The sequence below is a fragment of the Colobus angolensis genome, unplaced genomic scaffold (assembly GCF_000951035.1).
Source record: "Colobus angolensis palliatus isolate OR3802 unplaced genomic scaffold, Cang.pa_1.0 Scaffold75, whole genome shotgun sequence".
Lineage (NCBI taxonomy): Eukaryota > Metazoa > Chordata > Mammalia > Primates > Cercopithecidae > Colobus > Colobus angolensis.
The window spans coordinates 3,110,406-3,132,650 of record NW_012121265.1 but is presented as its reverse complement, the minus strand read 5'-3'; positions in this window follow the sequence as shown (position 1 = coordinate 3,132,650).

Here is a 22,245-nt window from a genome sequence, read left to right as displayed (position 1 = left end):
AGGTCACTTGCTCTCAGCAAAGTTGAAGAACTAACTTCAGCATTTCTTATAAGGCAGTTCTGCTAGCAACAAATTATCTCCGTTTTTATTTATCTAGGAATGCATTGCCCCTTCATTTTTGCTAGATAGTTTTGCTAGACATAAAATCTTTGGTTGACAATTTAAAACATTTTTCAGCCTTTCAAATATGTTGTACCACAGACTTCTGACCCCCATTGTTTCTGATGAGAAATTAGCCATTAGTCTCAGTGAGGTTCCTTTATATGTAACGAGTCTCTTTCCTCTTTCTGCTTGTAAGATTTGCCTTTGTGTTTTGATTTTAACATTTTATCTCTGATGTGTCTTTGGATCTCTTGGTCTTTGGATTGCTATCTATGACAACAGACAGATATTAAGGCAAGAGATGTAAATTGATACTACCCTGAAGCTACAATGTATCTTACCCTATTTATGGCTGAGTATGTGATCAAATTTTTAAATGTTTCATGTGCATTTGAAAAGAATACATATTATGCATTTGCCTGGTGCAGTGCTTTATGCACAAGCTTTCTTCAAGTAACTATTTGGTGACAGTTTAACCCTCAGGGCATTATTATTATTATTATCATTTTGAATAATCAAATTTTCTTCCCTCTATTTCTTCTTGGATCTCAGGCCTTCTATGTGGAATCTCTTTTCTTCTTCCTGAAGCATATCCCTCAGAATTTCCTTTATTGAAGGTCTATAGTCAAAAAACTCCGTTTTTGTTTATCTGAAAGTGCTTTTTCCCTCAATCTTGACACATACTTTCACGAGGTATAAAATTATAGTTGACAGTAAAATCTTTCTCTGAGTACATTGACAATATCATTCTATTGCGTTTTTGTTTTCATTTTTGCTATTGAAAAGTTAGCTATCAGTTTTTTAAAGGTGGTCTGTCTTTGTTCTTTGGCTGGTCTTACAAAAAAAATTTTAACTTCTTAATATGGAACATTTTTAAGAACATAGAATAGTATAAAGACCCCTAGTGTACTCTGGTTCTTAAAACATTTGCTCTTTCCCTTTGATGTATTAAAGTTTTATGTGTGTATTTTTTATGTATATCTTTTTTTGGGGGGATTCATTGGAATTGATTCTTTTAACTTCTTCAGATATTACTTTTTGCCCCATTTTCACCATACTTTAATACCAGAACTCCACGTGGACCACAATTTTTCAAACTCAGTACTGTTGACATAATTCGTGTTTGTGCAGGGCTGTCCAAAGTATTGTAGGATGTTTGGCAACATTCCTGGCCTCTATTCACTGTATGCCAGTAGCACACACCCACCACCCCTGCCAGTTGTGACAACCAAACATGTCTCCAGACATTGCCAAATGTCCCCTGGAAGGCAAAGTTGCCCCTGGTTGAGCACCATTTATTTAGACATATGTTAAACTTTTTAATCCGCGTTTCCTGTTTCTTCATGTTTGATTCGTGTATTCCAAACCTTTGTCATCTCTGAACAGAAATTTGAATAATTTCTTCACTACTTCTGTCTTCAGCTTTATTAGTTTATTTTTATAGTCTATGTTTACAAAGCTTTATGGTTTTATATTTTTGTCAGTTTCTTTGTCTCTCCTTATATTCAAATTTATCTTTAATTTCTGTGAACAATGATTTTATGTTCTGTGGCTAATTTCAGGATCTGAAGTAGTTACTGATTTTTGCTCTTGCTGATTCTTATTTATGGTCCTTTATTTTCCTGTGTGCTGAGCAAGACTTGCTCATTTCCCTTGGAACTTTGTGTGTGGCAATTCTTTATCTGTGAGATGAAGATGGTTTTCTTCAGAGAGGATTTCATTTAGCTTCTACTGGATGCCTGGGATCACTACCACTGTAGAACTATTTAAATTGTTGGTTTCAGGATTTTCAGACTCCCAGGTCATAAGAATTTAGGCTGCAAACCTGAGTGAGGGCCAGCTTGTGTATATCAATTCTCAGGGACTGTCTTCCCTTTTTCCTCTGTTTTGAGGTTCAAGAATGGTTAACATTTCTGGTAGCCCCATTGGTGGTAAGGAGGTAGTGGACTTCCATATAATCCATTCTACTCTGAAAATCCTGCTTGTGGGATCCGGATTTTACTAATTAAGGTCTCTTATTTGACTCTCTCATCCCAGGTGGACCTTGTATTTTGTCTCTGGTGCCTCGTGAGGCTGTGAAACTCTAAGCTCAATATTCTTGGTTCTGCAAATGCCCCTAGGGTGAAAGCTAGTCCATTTTCTGCCTAATTCTTGGGTTCGGACCTTCATTTTACTTTTTTTCTTAATGTTTCTTATTTTCTTGCCAGCTCATCAATGCACTTCAGAAGGTGTTTACCATTTTTGCCAGCATTTTTAGTTATTTTCAGTGAGAAAATTGGTCAAAGTACCTAGTTTGTTATTTTGCTAGCATAGATATTGAGTTATCTTTTTGTTCTTTTCCCAGGTACAAACAAATTAGTTGATTTGGTGTGCCATTTAAGACTCTATCTGTCTTATCCTCAGTACATAGCTAGCCTGAATTTCTTAGGTCAGTGTTTTACAGGAGTTTCAGATGGAGAAATAAACTAGAAGCACTATTAGATTGCTGTTTTCACAGACCTTTCCTTCGCCTTTGACTCTCTGGCTGGAGCCAATTATAGGCCAACGTGTGTGAACATAATGTAGTCCCCCAGTTACTGAGGCTTGCACTGGGATAACCCCATGTAAATCACTGTCTCAGCACAAATCGTTGCTGGGCTGATCAGTTAATGATTTCGAAAATTGAGGAAACAGTTGGTATCTTGTTTCTTGGTGATTGCATGCTATTTTTGAATGAGCTTGGAGTATGCCCACCTGTGATGAAGAATATAAAAATTTGCCATGGAGATAGTTTGCTGTTATTAGCTAGGAATGACCAGTAACAGCAATAATAATAATCATAATGAGGATGATGATGACAATGGTGTTCCTGTACTTTGTACCATTCACCATGCTCAGCACTTACTTGGATTAATGGATTCAGATGATCTCATCTAATTAATCTCATAAACAACTGCCCCTGCTATTTAATTATTGCCAGAATCAAAACTCATTAACAATTTCTTTATAGCTAATAAACCACTTCAGCAATTCACCTCTTTCAGTCCTCTTGGCATCAGTTTTATCAAGTAGCTCATGTAGGTGGGACCATCAGCCTTGTACTTCATGGGCCTTTCAATGGTGTGTTCCTATGGATAAGATGGGTATATAGTTCTCTTACTACAAAAATGTTCTAAGATAAAATGATCATAATTATGCTCTATGGCATGAAACTCATCAATATCTATATGTCTGTAAGAGAAGACCTTTTGGGGTGTACTCTAAGGAATTCTTCATTCTGCAATATATCCACTCAGATGGTCATCTCTGAGTAGAGATGGAGTAACCTCCTCTTGTAGGTTTGGGACCTTGACGTGTATCTTATCTGTTCTGCTACCTCAATGATTTTCAAATATTTTTGTGAATCAATTTCAAGCCTACTAAAAAGTTTTACAAATATGTTTTTTTGGTCCTGAAGAGTTGAGAATAAGTTGCTGACATGAATACCCCATCACTCCTGGATACTATTTTTGTGCACCTCCTATACATCAGGACATTCTTCCACATTACTACAATATAACCAACAAGATCAGAAAGTTGGTTTTGCTAAATTCCTACCGTCAAATCCTCAGGCCTCATTCACATTTTGTGAAGTGTCCCAATAATGTCTTTTATGCAAAAAGATTAAGTTCGGGAACATGTGTTGCATTTTGTTGTCCTGCCTTTTTGCTGTCTTTTTACTTAGTCTTTCTGAAGCTTTTATGACAATGAAGCTTCTGAAAATTACAGGTCAGATGTTTTGTGGAATGTATCTCAATTTGGGTTTGTTTGATATTTCCTTATGATTAGATTTGGGCGATGTATCTTCAGTGGGATTGTTACAAAAGCAACAATGAGTTCTTCCTAAGCCTCCAATCAGGTGACACCAAATGTTGACTCCTCCTATTTCTAACAGTGTTAAATTAAATCACTAGATTAAGGTATCTGTCAAGCTTCTCTAGTATAAAGTTACTCCCTTGACACTTGCTTGTAATTAGAAAGTATTAATTTATGGAGACATTCTCTGAGACTATGTAAACACCCCACTCCATATCAAACTTTGAATTTATTCCTGTAATTATATCAGTATGGGCCCATAGTTTCCTATTTTATTCCTATTTATATATTTTGATATCCAGATTTTCCCAGATGTGACCAGTGGTTGCCCTTTCATTTGATACATTCCCATTATTCTTTGACTATTTCCTAACTTTTGACATGACAAAATATTCCAGACTCCTCGCATTTCCAGCCGTAGAATCAGCTGTTTCTCCAGGGATCCCTGGTTTCTTTTAATAGATGATGGTATTTCAAAAACGAGGTCTGACCATGGCTGTTGGGACGTTGCTGTTCCCAGCCTTCTCATGGACAGAGCAAGGGGTTATATGTATGTATAATACAGACACATGCATATTTACATTTTTATCTATTTCAATATTGTATGTTGAAAAACAAGAGTTTACAGTGACACTTCCAATTCTGATGTAATATCACAAAATTCCTTCTAATGTTCTCACTTTATTTGTAACTCTCTGACAATAAGAAACTTGACTCTTATTATCCTTAGTGTATCAACGTTTTTGACTAGTAACCTGTATGCATCCAGTCTCCTGTCACTGGTGCCTACTGCACCCCTATTCCAAGCATGGCCTCCTCTCCAACTGGCCTCATCCTCCTCTCTAACTGCCCCCTTGCCATGGCGCCCTGCCATACAAAAGTCCTCCGCTGGGGTGCCCCTGCTCACCATATATAGGCTCTGACTCCCCATGCTGGCTGCACCCTTGCACAGAAGCTCTCCTCGGTCACTCTGTTTGGCCTCTGCTTCCCCACACCAGGGTGCACCCACATCCTGCCTGCTTTCATGGACGCCTTGCTCAACCCTCTTGAGCATTGACTTTCCATGCCAAGCCACCCCTGCACGTGAAAGCTCCCCTTGCTCCTCTCAGTTCTGACGTTCTGCATTGGGTAGCGTTTCTTCCCCACTTGGACCCGACTCCATGCACAAAGCTGCCCCCCTGTGTAGACATCCTTCTTACTCCAGTTGGCATTTGACACCCTGCCCATGTCCTGCACCACCCAGGCTCCCCCCACCACACTGGCAAGCTCACCTTCCTTGCTCAATTCCCTCTAATGTCTTTTGGACTAAATTATTGGAAAAGGGGAAGGACAATTTATCAAATTTATACCACAGAATCCTTTCTTCAAATGAAATCTTATATGGATCATTAATATATGAAACAGTCACATGGCATTGTATTATGTAACCATGTTGTTAACTCAAATGTATAATATGCTTTTACAAAGTTAATAAATGAAAACAATGAGATGGTTTAAATTTTTTAAACTCTTTATTTTGCAATAATTTTAGATTTGCAAAGATAGTATAGAGAGAAGTATATTCTTTACCAATTTCTTTCAATGTTGACATCTTATATAACTGGTACACTTTCAAAACTGACATTAATATTATTATAATAAAATTAACTAAACTATAGACTTTCTTTAGATTTTACTAGTATTTCCATTAATATTCTTTTTGTCTCCAGGATCCGAGAACCACATAGCATTTAGTTATTATGTCTTCCTAGGCAAAGAGGTTGCTTTAATGGCTCCAAAACTGAAATTAAGAGTTAAGGGGAAAGCCGCGTTCTAACATTCACCTTCCCATCTAATTTGTAACTACATTAGGTTTTGTTCATGTGGGTTAAGAATGTCACAATTCACATAGATAAGAGGGTACACTTGGCAATATTTAATTCTTCCACAGTGTACCTGGCCATCTCAGAAAACTTTTCAATTAAACCAGTATGGTAAGGGCTTCATTGTCAGGGCTACGAAAGAACACATCAACCCAGATGCGTGATTCATCAGTTTAGTAGTTTCCAGAATGTTAGCATTTATTATATAGCACATTTGAGTCAAGGTAATTTGATTATATTTATGATATGATTTGAAAGATTTATGATATTTAAAAGGTATTGAAGGTAAAATTTAAAATAAACATTTGCATACCTCCTGGGGTGCTATTGCTCAAGATACCCTAAAACCTGCATCAATTCAGACCACTAGTGAATAAAGGTCTCGGACCCAATCGCATGGCCCATTAGAATTTCCTTTTCTGAACAGTGCGTTGGAGCAATGCCTTTGGTCTGTCTCTGTAAGAGAATCCCCCCTGAGAAGCATGGCTGACATAGAGTAGGGATGTTGTTGAGCACATTGATCATTCTTATGTCACCAAGTGTCATTTTTACCAGGTACTCTGCAACAAATACTTTCCCATCATAGTCTTGGGAATAGTCATGCCCCTTCTAAGAAGCTTTCTCTTGATCTCGGGAGTGCTCTCCATCAGTGTAACTGCAATTAGTGTGCCTTTCTTTACTGTTGTCTGCTGCAGCCATGTTTACGGCCCAGCTGAAAGTGGCCAGGTCTTGTGTGGCCCATGTGCTGGGTTCACCTGCTATTTCACTTTGCCTCTTGTTTCTCACCCACTTCAAGTTTTTATCTGGCTAAATTGTATGGAAGCTGCCAATATCCTTTTTGGAACTGATATGGTTTGGCTCTGTGTCCCACACAAATGTTGTCTCGAATTGTAATCTCCATGTGTCAAGGGAGGGACCTGGGAGAAGGTGATTGGATCATGGGGGTGGTTTCCCCATGCTGCTCTCGTGATAGTGAGTGACTTCTCACAAGATCTGATGGTTTAAAACGGTGGCACTTCCTCCCTCACTCTCTCTCTCTCTCCTGCTCTGACATGTGAAGACTGTGCCTGCTTCCCCTTCGCCTTCTGTCGTGATTGTAAGTTTCCTGAGGCCTGCCAGCCATGTGGAACTGCGAGTCAATTAAACTTCTTTTCATCATAAATTACCAGGTCTCAGGAAGTTCTTTATAGCAGTGTGAAAACAGACGAATACAGGAACCAAGCAAGCGTTAGCTAAATAAATAGGACAATAGACTAATAGATGGAATAGGAAAGTAGCTGAAAGAGAACTCGGCAACTCCTGAGTGATTGTTCCAGGCTGTGCTGGAAGACCCAGGGCCCTTTTCTTAGTAGTTGTTCAGTGGTTCACGTTGATAGCAAAGCCTTACTCTCCTTATTATAGCTGACAAATTAATAGATTGGCACACTTTTAAAGTAGAGTTTGATGTGCTTTTCATGGTGTAAACTAATTGTTCCATATTGAACATTTAAAATTTATGAAAAAGTAGAGAGAAATCGTCCAAGGTCCTGCCATCTGGAAAGAATCACTGTTAATATTGTGCCCTGGAGCCCTGGAGACTACCAGGACTGACAAACCCAACAGAGGTCTTTGACACTGAGACCTGTGCAGTCTTCTCATTCCGAGAAACGTGGATCTACTGGACCTTGCAGGTGCACCTTGCCTCAGAGGAGATGTACCCAGGAGCACTGAGCAGAGTTCTTGGTACACAGTTAGTGCTCAACAAAAATTAGATATTCATTCTTGTTTTCACCATTTAAAATGAAACCAGTGACTATTCTAGGATAGTCCCTGGGGGTTGCGTTGTTACATACTTGAGCCAAGCTTTCCTGTGGCCAGAGAGGGGCAATTCCCACATCACAGGCAGTCCTACCCTGAAATCTGGGCAATGGGCCATCTTAGCTTTTCTCTCTCTCTTTGGAAACATGTTTCCCTGGAGCTATTTACAGATTACTGCATCTTTGTTTTTGTTTCCACATTGGCCCTACCTTGTCTTCAAGTCACTTACCAGTTTTTGCCTCCTGTCCAGGTAAAGAAGGATAAAAACTTAATAAAGTAAGGCTAAATGACACTAGTCTTGCTAAGAATAAGGGTGATGACGCTATGTGTGAAGAACACAGACAGTAGCATTGGCTCGGCTCTTACACTGATCTTGGCAAACCAGGACAAGCCTTCGGATGGGGCACGCATGGGGCAGAGGCACTGTGGTTCCAGTTGTGAGGTCTGAGATTTGTTAGGAGCTTGACAGAAAATTCTTGGAAGACTCATGCTTCACGTTGACAATTGCAATGGTTAAGGGAAAGAAACCTTTCCCACATAACCTATTCAGTGCAATAAGGTGTTTGATGGGTAATAGGAAATGCCTTACCCAGTTTCTGACATATTTTGTATTCCTTCCCTCTTACTTTGACCACCTTGGGTGGGAGTTCTGCTTCTTGGACCCCTTTTGTCTATTTTTGAATTTAGACAAACTGCCTCTCCTTGCAGGAGGGGTGACCCCAAGCTGGGGCTGGCTTTGAAAAGTGTTTGCCAGGCTCAGCTGTGTAGTTGTGAATTAGCATAACTGGCAGGTCCCATCTGTCTGGGTTACATTGTATAACGGAAGCTGCCCTGTCTTTTGTTGTTTAATTCTTAAGATAGATTCTGGTCTTATCAATGTCATCACAGGTGGAGAGAAAAGAACACAAGCTTTGGAATCTCACCACATGAGATACGTTTATTAGTCTCATCTTTAAAATGGAGGAAATAACCATGTCTTCCTCCTGGGCTTTCCTAAGGAGAAAAGGAGATGATATTTAAAGTGCATGGCACATGTGGGTGCTCAGTGAGGGTAGCTGCTGTGTCGATGGTGCAACCTTCTCTGCTGCAACTCAGTAAGCCTCCTCTGCCAGGTGGGCACAGCATCCGCCCTAGGAGTGCAGACCTCCTAGGGCTAGTGATAGATGTTTACCGTCCCTGGCACGGTACCCAGAACAAAGTCACTTGGGTCTTTCTCAGCCTCACTCAGAAACTGGCTGGCTATGTTCCTTCTAGAATAAATTCCCTGGCCACAGATGACTCCAAAATTAAATATCAAATCTTCCATCCCCAAACTCCGGACCTGTCTCTTGACTTCCAGATGAACTGTCTCACCAAACCCTGTGCCAGCAGCTTAAACAACCCAGGCCCAACTTCCAACTCCGTCTCAGGGCCCCCACCTGTCCCATCCTGGAAGTATTTCTGAGCCTGCGCTTCTACCTTCTGCGCCTTTCCTTGCGTGTCCCAGGCCAGGGGTTTTCAGACATTTTGTCACATGACAGCATTCTCCAACAGCAGATGTAAAATGTGAACGGGGGTGTCAAGGGGACAGCGAAAGGATAAGGAACTCTACTTAAACCTCCACCTCAGCATTGACCGTTGAACACACCCCAAAGCCTCCAAGGCTCTGGGGAGCAGTTTGCAAACCACCGTACTGGACAACTGAAACTGCTACCCAGGGTGCTCACCTGCATCCACCCCAGTTCCTGCTTCACAGCGCTGTCCCGGGAGACATTCCTAAGCCCTCTGGTTGTGTTTCTCCCCTATCTAAACATGTGCAGTTGCTGCCTGCTGCCTGCATAATAGAGCCCACTTCTTAGCTTGGCATTGACACTTGCTGGCTGTGTGAACTTGGGCAAGTTATGTAATCTCTCTGTGACTCAGTTTCCAGATTTGAAAAATGGGCTTGTGTTAAGGTCCAATCTGATTGTGCGTATAAAATACTCAGCTCTGTGTGTGGCACATTATAAGCAAATGCTCAGGAAATCTTAGACGATGATATATTTGTTATTGATATACCTATCCCTTTCTTACTTGATTGTAAACAATGCAGAAAATGTACAATCTTGTGCCTAATATGGGGCCTGGTACATTAGTGTTTGCGGTGAGGATTTTGACTCCTATATAGTTTTGAAGAATTGTGGTTTAGGCCTTCTACATGATTATTTCTCAAAGTGTGTGCCAGAGACCACCTGTATCAGAATTGTCCTGAGTGTGTGCAGGCACCTAGGCCCTATTCCAGACTCACTGAACCAACATTTCTGGGGGCAGTGCCCAGGAATCTTCATTAGGACATAATCCTCTAGGGACTGTGATGTGTTCTGCAAGGAACTCTCAATGTAGGTGGTAAATCCTTGAGGCCTCTGTTTCTCTCCCAGGCTCACAGGAGCTCTCTCAGCCTTGAGATGCTAATTCCAAAGTACCATTCCCATCAATCCATCTGCATCAACATTTAATTTTATTTCAAAATCCTCCTCCTGTCCCATACTGTCATACAATCAGCCCCATCCCAGAAAAACTGACTTCAACCCAGAAGAACTCTTGCAGATATTTTTCCTCTGGCTTTAGTCAAATGTCGTTTTTGAGGGATCAGGCCTTTTTGAGAGCTCAGGTCTCACTGTGTAACAGTTCACTAATAACAACAAAAGGCTCTTCATTTGTCATTCATTTGCTTTCACAGTGAAGGCTTATTTTGGTGCCACGGCAGCAACTAATTAATTATTTGCGGTTCTTTTGTATTTTACCAACACTGGGCCAAATTTACATCATGGAACAAGCCATCCATACAGTATGTGTCATAATTACTGTTTTGTAATTTCACACCAGCAAAAATTTATTAAAACTTCACGACTCATTAATAGTAAGTGATCATAATCACTTAATAGAAAAGGAAACTGTGTTAATGACAGCAGCTTTGATTAACATATTTGACCTTAAGTCATGAAGTCAAGTGAAATTAATATCACTGAGTGTTGAACATAAGGTTATTTACAGTGCACATCATTTCCATCATCATAAAAGGCAAATAAACCGGTTTTGAATTTGACTAGATTTGAAAGCCTTTTAACTCTTCATAGCAAATTAAGGCAATGTTAATGAACTCCTACACAATGACAATTAAGTGACAGGATGTGAGTAGATGCAGAAATGGCTCTTCTCTACCAAATGCTGAAACAATGTCATTTAACTGGGTAAACACGCTGAGGTGTTATGAGTTACTAAAGCCTGTCTTGCAAGAATTGAGTAAATGGTGGCAGGCAGTTGGCAATCTTTTGAAGACTTCAGTCTCTCCTAACAAAATCAATGAACGAGGGCACATGAGGCGTCGTAACTCAGGAGAATCTTACTCCCACAAGATTGTTATTGTGTATTAGAAGAACCAGCTGTCTTTTGGGATGTCATAGGTTCTGTCGTACGTCCCTAAGGCAGATCAGATGGAATGACCTCCCTAGAGTGAGAGGCTCCCTCCATTCCCTGAAAAGTCTGAATTCTTCAAGGTCTGAACAGAGGGAAGAGAGAAAAGCACCTAAACTTCCAGTAGGGCAGGAATCATATTTCTCTGTTTCCCAAAGATAGCGTCCATCACATGATAGGCCTCCAGCGAACTTGCTAATGGAGGAAGGAATGAGCCTGAGCGAAACCCAGTTCATCTATTCTTTCAAGAATAAGTCAGTGGCCAGGCGCAGTAGCTCACACCTATAATCCCAGCACTTTGGGAGGCTGAGGTAGGTGGATCGCTTGAACCCAGGTCTGGCCAACATGATGAAACCCTGTCTCTACAAAACATACAAAAATTAACTGTGTATGTGGCATGCACTTGTAGTCTCAGCTCAGGAGGCTGAGGCAGGAGGATCGCTTGAACCTAGGAGGTGGGGATTGCAGTGATCAGAGACAGCGCCACTGCACCCCAGCCTGGAAGACAGAGTGACACCCGGTCTCAAAAAATAAAAAAGTGCACATTCAGACTCCTACTACATGCCCTAAATGCCCTCCTGGGTCCCAGCATCACTTTCAGTTTTACTGTTAGTGTCACCGTCAGTTTTTGTTATCATCTTTTTTTTTACAACAGCAGCTGTTACCAACACAGTAACTTCACAGCAACTCCCTGAGGCAAGTTCTTGTATTTACTCCATTTGACAACATGGGGGAAACTGAGGCTCAGAGAAGTCAAGCCACTTCATCTCCAAAGTCTGTATCTTCAGAGTCTGTGGACTGGGAACACACAGAGAAGTCTGTCCTCTCTTTTGGGGGGTGTCTCTGAGGCAGGAGAATAGCGTCTGGAAGGCAGGGAACCTAAGGCCTATTCAGGCTGACTTCCTAGAACTAAAATCAAAAGGAAAACTCCAACTTTCCACACCCAAGTAACAAAAGGGCCAGAGGCTACTCCCTTTGCAACACCCCTCATTTTCTTCATGGCAGATGAAACATTGAAAGTACCTCTGATTGGTCCCCTCCCACAACCAGTCAGGTTGGTTGCAGGCCAATTCTTCATTTGCATAGGAGTGTAACTTTGTAACTTCACTTTAGCCGTTGATTGGTTGCTTTTCCCAACCAACCAGACTGATTGCATGCCAGGACTTCACTTTAACATAGTGTACACCAAGAAACAAATAGGAGACAACCAGAGGGTATTTAAACCCTGGAAAATTCTGTAACTGGGCCCTTGAGCTGCTTGCTCAGGCCTCTTCTCATCCTGTGGAGCGTGTTTTCATTTTCAATAAATCTCTGCTTTTGTTGCTTCATTCTTTCCTTGCTTTGTTTGTGTGTTTTGTCCAATTCTTTGTTCAAAGCGCCAAGAACCTGGACACCCTCCACTAGTAACATTTCCAGCCTTGCTGGGGAGGGGAGGCTCATGTTCACAGAACCAGAGGTCACATGGGAGCATAGGAGCGAGCCCATGAGAGTTGGGCTCCCAAAGATGGAAAACTCATTGTCAACTGGAGGGACTTGGAAGACTTCCCAGAGAGGAGTTGAGGAATGGGTCGGTGAGCGGGGCAGGTGGATGGATGGGGCAGTGGAGAAAGTGGTGAGGAGATCTGCTTATTTGGGTGCAAGGGGAAAGTAGGAGTAGAAGTAGAGAGGTAGTTTGGAGTCAGAACCTGGGAAGCCTTGAGAGCCTGGTGACAGTGGACTTTGAGAAAATCAGTGTGGAGAGGAAAGGCCAGATGCTGTCGCAGGGGAGAGCCCACAGGTGGAGGTGCAGGGACAGAAGGGAGGGCGGAGGCTTGCTGGCCAATGGGATACAGGCAGGGAGGAGAGGAATAAGTCAATCTGAATGATGGAACCTGACGCTGGTGACTAGGGAGGTCATAGGCATCCTGAACTTAACAAGGCCACTGTGGGATCCTCTCCATCCTCCTGGGATCTGCTGCTCCCTGGGTGTAGCCCTCCCCTGCAAAGGAACCATGTGCACTTGACTGCTGGAGTCCTGCCTGGGAGTGACTGTTGTTCGCTTTTCACCTTCTGGCAGTGGAGCTGGATATGAGACTTACAGGCTGAGTCTGGAGTCAGACTTTTAAAATGTTGCCCATGAAACGACCACTTAAGGAAGTCCTGTTTCACTCTCGGAAATCCCAAATTAAGAAAAAATCCAAGCACATGCATTGGTTGGGTATTCACCATCCTAAAGGATGACCAATGTAACACCTCACGTTTCTTTAAAGATCTTTTCCTTTCATGGCCTTGAAAATGATGCGATTTGCAGGAAACCTCTTCAGGCTGTCGCAGGATGACACAGAGGTTACAAAGCAGACCCTTGAATCAGGCTGCCTGGATTCAGACCCCATGGTCCCCTCTGATTCATGGGACTTTGCCAAGTTACTTAACCTCTATTTCTTCATTGGCAAAATAGAGACTGCAGTACCTGCCTCGTAGGCTGCCCTGAAGACCCAATGTAATCATCATGCTTAGAAGAGGAACCACCGATGAAAGTAGGGGCCCTCTGGAAACAAGTCTTTGATTCCAGATGTGAAGAGATAGAGACCAAGCAGAGACCCAAACAGAAAAGGACTGTTTGGTGGGGAGGTATGTTGGGGGAGGACAGAGGCCTGTGAACAGATCTGGAGGTGCCAGTGTCCGAGAAATCTGGGCTTTGCTGGCTTGGTGCTAGTTCTGGGGGTGAAGTGCAACTGGATGTAGGGGCTCCCTGCTCACATAACACCTGGAGGTCATCGGCTCCACTGGGGCCAGTACTGGCAGCCCCCCTCATTGACCAGGTCCCCATACCTGGGTTTGCAACCTTGAGTCATTTAAGTGTCCAGTGAGGAAGCCACCGCCCTCTGCTCCCTGTGGTGATCCACCAGGGCTGAGGCCCCTGAGCAAGTGAACAGCACGCTGTGAGATCTCTGGAACCCCAGGCTAGGCACATGAAGTTGCCTATTTTCTGAATGATAGCAGGGGTTATTCAATGCCATGTAAAAACTGCCTTGAAAAACACAGTAGAAGAGAAAAATACAGTAGACTGTACGGGTGTGCTCTGCAAAAGCAGATAGTAAATTAAAATATTTTGCAATTCTGGCATGAGTGGGAAGATGTCAGAAAAGAAGACAGGGAGCTGGAGGAGAGGCCGTGACACAGGGGAAGGGGGCTAGGAGAAGGACTCCTGGACTGCAGGGTCCCCTCTGCCACTGGTCAGACAGACACATCCTGGAATGGGGATGATCAACCAGCTCCCCACCCACCAGTGGGGTGTCCAGGGAGAACATGCCTGCCTGTGAAGGTGCTCTGTGGACTCTGAACTGCTCCCAAGCTTGGTGACTTCATCTGAGCACCTGAAGCGTCCTCCAGTGACGGAAATGTTTGGAAGAAGGAAAACAAACCAGGCTTGTATCAGAGTGTGGCTGCTCTCCTATTCTGATACTGGACCTTCCCAACTGATGGGCCTGGGGATTCACTTTCTGTTACCTGGAAGGGAAGCAAACTTATGCCAGAACAACGCATCCCAGAAGCCACGTTTTTCTTATTGCCTGGTTTATAATTTCTTCTCACTTTGGGTCCTAGTTCTTGAAGCTCCTTTCCAAAAGCTGAATTTCTTGATCTGCTCACTTCAAAGGGAGATGCCCTGGTCCTGAGGTGCTAAGGCAAAGGAAGCTGCTTCTGCCATTCTGTGGCGGACCTCAAGGTGAGGACCGTCAAGTCCAGTGCTTTCTCCCTTGCGGGTTGTCTGGGTGTGGGCAGGAGTGGGAGAGGTCGAGATCTAGAATCAGACGGGGACTAGGGACCAAAACATTTTCCTGAGCCAGCCACCCTGCCAGGGATCAGACATTTAAGACCTGCCCCTACCACCTCCCCTTGTCTGCTGTCCCCAGACTGAAGACAGACCAGGCACAGAGGGTGACAGCTGGAAGGAGATTCTGAGGAGGGTGGCTGAGCACCCCCAGAAGTCAGAGCTGGGTCATGCACTTCCCAAGTTGTAGGATACCAGGCCAGCAAGGTTTCTCCGGGCACAGCCTGTGGGTAAATGAGATTCTTTAAAACACTTAGGCAGCCTTTTGTCACTTGGTGTTAACTGTATACGTTGCCACTGCTTTAATTGGTTTTATGTCTGGAATGAGGGACTGAAATGGAAGTGTGAGTCTAAGGGGAGCAGTCTCGGCACTCAGATGGCTTGTCATATTTCTTTTTAAATCTGCTGTTCTTTTCCTTAAGGCAAGGGAGGTAATCTAATTATCTTTTGAAGCAAACTTATGCCGCATTATGCTGACTTGGGCAGCTCTCAGAACATAGCCCCAAGTGTGGATGGAGGGAAATGTGGTAGGGCCGAGGGGTGTGGGTGTACCTGTGAGCTTTCCTGCTCAGAAGCCAGGAGACTTTCTCCCCACAGGCCTGAGAGCAGAAGAGGATGTCTAAATGGGCTCTGACATCAGAAAACAGAATTGGAGTTCCACCCTGGCTGTGTGACTTTGCATCAGTCATTTGCTCTCTCTGAGCCTCAGTCTCCTCAGTTGCAAAATGAAATTAAGTGTATCTGAGCTGCTGTGAGGACTGAATGAGATCATGTGCACATAGCCCATCCATCCCCAGGCTTGGTGCATGGTGAGCACCCAGCAACTGACAGCTGTTACTATCATGAGCCTTCTGAGAGTACCGTTTGCAGGGTGGGGTTCATTCTTGGAAGAGCTGACCCAGCCTCCCCTTGGGCTGGGAAGGCCCTGCATGGAAATGACTCACCCTTAGGTTGTCAACCATAGAGAGAAGAGTTATTTTAAAACCCTCCTATACAACACAATGCACAGCAGGTGCCCCTAAGGTGCCTCTTCCCTAAATTGCGGCAATTAATCTTGCAGGAGGTGCTGGTGGGGGCAGCCACTCACTGCTTCTTGGGCTGTGCAGGGCTTGGCTGACTGCAGTAGGGAACTCTGCAGAGCCTTGGGAGCGCTCTGAGTCAGGGCTGCGTCAGCCTCTCTCCTCCAAAGAGCAAGGCTCAGAATCTGAGCTGGGTTCCAGAAGTTGCACAGCTTGTCCTTCCTTTACTTTTTATTCTCTAAAAACAATGGGTACAAATAATATATGGATAGAGTAAAAACTATGTAAAAACTATATCTAGGGAATATTCATGTCTACCTATTATCTTTCTAGCTACCTATCTATTTATGGTCAGTTACCTATCTGTAGAAATTTATCATCTATTAATATCTCTATCTCTACCTATTTATATCTACATCAATTATCTACCCATCATCTATTATTTATCTATAGTTATTTATACTTATCTACCTCTCTATTATCTACCTAGCGTCTATTGCCTACCTGTATCATCTATATGTCTATTGATCTACATACATCTAGCTGCCATCTATTTACCATGTATCCATCATCTATCTATACCTGTCTACCTATATCAATATAGAGTATATCATCCCTCTCTCTCTTTGTCAATCATCTATCTATGATCTATCTCTATCATCAATATTTGTCTACCACCTATCTTTTTAAACTCTATACAAGTAGGACAATATTTTTCACCGTCCTGTACCTTACCATTTCACTCAACACACTATAGACCCCTTTTGGTTTAGTGGATGTACGTCTCCCTTTTTAAAATAGTTGCTTAATATTCCCTCATCTAGCTGCGCTATAAGTTCTTTAACCAGCTCACTATTGATGGGCATTCAGGTTGTTTCAAGTTGTTTGTTATTACAAATTATTCTGTGGTAAAAATAGTATTGCGTGCATCTTGACACCCTGTATAAGAATGAAGGGCAAATTCCTTGCAGTGAAATTGTTGGTTCAAAGGAGATGTAGATTTTAAATTCTGATACATATTGTCATACAGTTTTTGCTTTTTTCTTAAAGATTGTCCTTATTTATATAACCAGCCAGGCCAAACGCTCACCTTACCTTTTAAATATGGTGAATTCTCTGTCTACCAGCCTGGATGGCAGACATCTCTGTGAGGCTAAAGTCCATCAGGGCATCCAGCACTGCCAGTTTATGGGACTTTTATGGATACCCTTGCTCATATCTTCGCATCACTGTGTTCTCGTTTATGTTTTATTTATGTCACCAAACACAAGCAGTCTTGTATCTTGTTTCTGTCACAGATTTTATTCACTTTCTTGGCATTTCTCTCAGGGTTTTATTAGTCATTTATTGTTCCAGCTCCTAAATTTTCTATCACCTGCATCCCAGGGATTTGGTTGCATTCCGAAGATGATTAGAATATGAACGGACGGGGGTAGGAGGACCCTGAAGGTCCCCAGGGTGCTCGCTGCGGCTCTGTCTCCCACTTCTGCTTGATGATTCTGGGAGTGTTCTAGTCCTGCCCATCCCCACGGGCCCTGCACCATCTGTGCTGACAGCTGGGGTTCATTTCTCTGGGAATGAACTTGGGGATTTCTGCAAAAGCTGTCCCGAGAAGCCCAGAGCCAGGTGAGCTGCTGGAATCTAGGCCTTTGTTATACCTTTAAAACACCAGGCCAAGGTCCAAATGTTCACACAAATTTTTCATCCAAACCAACTTGGGGATTCTGTGGAATCATTCTAAACTTGGTCATGTGAAAGCAGAGCCAGGAAGCAAGACAATAGGAAAGCCCAGCTAAAAGAAAAATCACAAGAGAACAAAAGCGTGTCCTGCAGAATCCCAAGTGAAATACAGGCTTCTGTCTTAGAGCAAGCAAGGTCTTCTTGCTGTTTCAGGGACTATTAGTTGCATACTGAAGCAAACAACAGTGGCAATATTAATTACTATGTTTTATGTCTTAACATTTTGCCTTAAAAGTTCCTGGCAGTGATAAGGATGCCAAAGATGATAACTTCCTCAGGGAAATAGGGGAGTCATATTTTGCGCAGCCACCTTCACCATCTTAATTCATGGCCTCACGTGATGTTAAATGATTCTTCTTGGCCAGGCACTGAGCTAGGTGCTGGAAACAAGAACAACCACCTCATTCTAATTCTTTATCTTTTATCAAAATACTATTTATAAGTCTATAGAAATCATACAATACACATATGATGGTAACTAGGAATCCACCAACCCTATCCTCTAATTATAACATTGTATTTTGAGAACATAATATAAATGTCAGGTGTGGGGTGAAGCCCAGTGCTGTCTCCCCCGCAGGCTCCTACACTACACCCTGCTGCCTTTTGCAACTCATATATGAGCAAAAGGCTGACTCTGAAATAGTGGTTCTCAAGCAAGGGTGATTTTGCCTAGGCTCAGAGGACCCTTGGCAATGTCTAGAGATAGCTTTGACCACATGTGTAGATGGGGGGCTACCAAAGGATGCTGCTGAACATCAACAATGTATAAGATCCGACAAGCCCATCCACCTGAAATATAATTATCTGGCCCTGAGTGTCAGTAGTACCAAGGTTCGGAAACATGGTCTGGAAGTATTTGTGGCAGCCACACTTAGTCCTTCTGATCTGTTGTCAAGAAAACCCATTGTTTTGACACTGGGGATTTCTACATGTTTGCAGATTTCAAGAGCGTTTTCCGGTGAATGGGATAAAAGAAAAAGACACCACAATGATTTTTCTTTTTTTTTTTTAAAAAAAGGAAACAATGTTTATTAGGATATTCTGGGGTGGGAGGATGGCCAAAGGGACTATGTACATTCTGTAGTGCTTGAGCAATAGGCTAACAGAAAATTCAAACATCACAAAACCACTTCCAAAGTCCAAATTGCAAAACTTGTACTTCTACAGGAGATGTTCTTCCATGAGTGTTGGCAATAAAGGCTGTTGCAAAACAGCTGTGTGAGGAAGCCATGTGGGAGTGACCCCAGGAGAATGTCCCAGTGTCCTCTGGAAAGCAGATACACAGGACGATGAGACAAATGTGTCATCTTCTACCAGCGGGAAGCTCGGTAAACACACAATAGAACATGGAGACGTGCCCGAAGCCTAACCAGAGGCTTCTCAACAAAGCCCAGTCAACCCCTCACCCCTGTTCTGAGGAGACTGGGTGTCTGAATCCCTCACTCAGGAAGGAATTCTAAAAATACCCTAAAAATCAGAAGCCGCCTTCTCTACTCCACCGTACTATAAACCCGCATGAAACAGAACGAACGTAAGCTGAAACATACCCTCGGGTTAAGAGTGAAAAATGCAACACCATCCAAAAGAGTACAAGAAAAAAATCCCACAACCTAAATCTCACACAGCTTCTCAGCAGGAGTTGGATTAAACTGAGAAAATAATTTCAATATCAAGGGATAATGCACGCAAGATGGGAAAACTCTTTAAAGCAAACTCTGCAGTGAAAAGTGTTTCCCCCACTCCCTTGGGCGAGGGAAGGGAGAAGAAGATAGATAATGAGAACTATAAGGCCCTGGATTCAGGTTTCTGAAAGTGTTTTTTCAACCCTCGGAGGACAATCAGCTCTTTCTGAATCCAGAAGAGCACATCAGAAATGCCCAATGACGGTAAGACCACAGCCAAATATGGCAGGGCAAACCGATTTGGTTCTGCAATTTCCATTCTCCTTCTCCACATTTGAGAAATGCCATCAGCTACAGCTAAATAATAGTAATAATAATAATAAACAATTCCAGATCAAGCATGCTTGCTGCACCAGGAAGATAATGCTGGATCATATAACCCTCCAATCTGTGTGTGTGTGTGTGTGTGTCTGTGTGAGATAGAGAAAGAGAGAGAATCACATATTATTGGTGGAGCCTTATGAGCCAGTGAACTGAGAAGGCCCAGGGTACCTTCACCTGCACTGCCACAGTCACCTGGTCTGGCCCCAGGTAATCAACCTTTACTGATTTTCAACAGCCCTGGTTCCCTATATTCAGGACATCCACTGGATTTTCTCATTCTTCTTCCTACTTCACTCTAGTCTTAGGATCTGTGCTATGCTTGCAGGTATCGGGGTCAATGTGCACAGTCGAAGTTTTGCTCCTTTGAGCCCTGCTGATTGTTTGCTTTCCTCAGCTAAAGCAGCTCTGGCATCTCCTATTGCCACCTGCACCATGGCCGGTACCTGACAGTTGTGACTTCCCCACCGCTGTGCCTACCTGGCCAAGCTCATGGCCCTCTGAGGCCCAGACAAGTGGCCGCCTAAGTGCTCCAAGGTGGCCTTTTAGGCTCAGGATGAAGGTGGGTGTGTTTGCCTTCTCTATCATGGAAGAGCTGGATTTGTCATTGTTTGCACATGGCGCAGGACTTACCCCCTGGGAGACTGAGTCTAAGTTTCATGAATGATTTTGTAAAGAGAATACAGCATCTCCGAAGGACGTGAAATGGAAGGATTCTGCCAATATGGAAGGGTTGGGTTTCCCTAAGCTGCTGTCAGAGGGCCCTGTGTTCTCAAGTTCAGCTCCAAATGCTAGTTCATTCCATCAGAGTACTCACTCAATAAATGTGCTGACTGGATAAGCATTTGATGTGGCTTCTCAGGATACTGATGGAGAACTTGTCATCCCTGGTATTCGTCTGGGATTGGGGGAGTGGTCTTACCTTTCTTGTCAGCATCCTGTGCCTGAGGCAGATTAAAATCTCAGCGGACTAACTGGCGAATTTTTCACAAAGTCTACCCCCATTTTGGGCTCTGTCCTTTCTGGCAGATGTGAGCCTGCTGGGAAAGATGCTAGTTTCTCACCTCTCAGCAGGAAATGCCATGGGCAGATTTAAAGTCACTTGGATCCCAATGCTTTCTCAGACCCCTTCTCCCAGGTCACCCTCAAAAACCTCAGGAGGACACATTCAGGATCAATACAGCCCAATGCCAGGAATATGATGCCAATAGGCCCATTCTTGCTACTGTATGACAGAATAAAGCCCTTAAATGTCAAGGTTTTTCATTTAACCAGTTTCTGAGTACCTACTATGGGTCATGCTTTCTGCTGAAGAAGCATGGGTGTGAGCAGCAAGAGATGTTCAAACTAAGGAAGAGGCTAAAGATCTCTGGCCAGTCTCCTGGCACCCTACAAAACAAAACTGGGGATTGGTAAGAAAGCCTAGCCTGAGACGAAGAGAAGAAAATCAGAGAAAATCTTCTATTGATGCCGGTGCTGGGCTTGGCAGCTGCCCTGGAGCAAAAATTAACTCCCCATGGCAGTGGGACAAGATGCTGATATTGGCACCTGCCAGAGGCAGACAGCCGAAGTCGCAGCTGTGCTGGTCAAATGAGCTTGGAGACCTTAGGGGGCTGAGACCTCAGCGACTGTTAGCAGGCTGTGGTTCTCTGCAGGCAGTTTATTGGAATAGGGTTTGTGCGCCTTCTCCACCCCTCTGGGCTGGGTCTCAGAACAATCAGAAGTGCAGGTGGCACATTCTGCTGAAAACCACCCCTGCATGGTCTCTGGGAGGGAGGAGAAGCTCATCAGAGACACTGGGAGCAACAAAGGGATTCCTGGCAAGGATAAGACCATCCCCAATCCCAAAGCTAAAGAAGAGAGAGCTCAGAGGAGAGTTAGCTGGAGGAACTTTGCATTTGGGGATTAGCATCATCTTCAGATCATCTGGCTCCTGAGAGAGGCTTCTCTGTGTTAAAAGATATCTGTTGGAACAGAAATTAATTTGGGTCGAACTAAATTTAGAGCGATTACAATGAAGAATTGGGGAGGGCAATACTTAGGCAATAAAGAACAAGGTGGTGGAGGGAGGCCTGAATAATAACGATGACAGAGAGCTGAATCAGCCAATATCCTGATATAAATGAAATGTCCTACAGAATACATCCCAGGACGGAGGGATTGGCAAAAAACCACAGATTTAAGGCCTCTGCAGTGAGAATCTTTTTCAGAGGTTCAGCCCTTACAAAGAATTCTAGACAACAGACTTAAAACAAATGGTCACTTGAGAAGCAGAGCTGTGTCAAAGTCAAGAGGTGTCAGATATACACTTGAGATATCTATCTTAGGGATGAGAGAAAAATGTAGCTTCTAAGGGTATCCAACCAAATCCCCACTTGTTTTATTTTAGAATTTCTAATAAGAAATTCCTTCCTCTGTCATTCGGATATTATTATTAGCTCTGGCTTCCTGTCTCTAAATAACTTCTGCCTGATTCAAGGAACTCTGGCTGTTCTGTTAGAAGGTTCCTATTTTGATCAGTAAGGAACATCAGCGGACTCTGATCCATTCACCCTTCGAACATGGCCCACTGTTGCACCTTGATTTTGCCTTATTGCTCCAATGGCAAGCTCAGATGGACCTTCTGCTGTCACTGTGCCCAG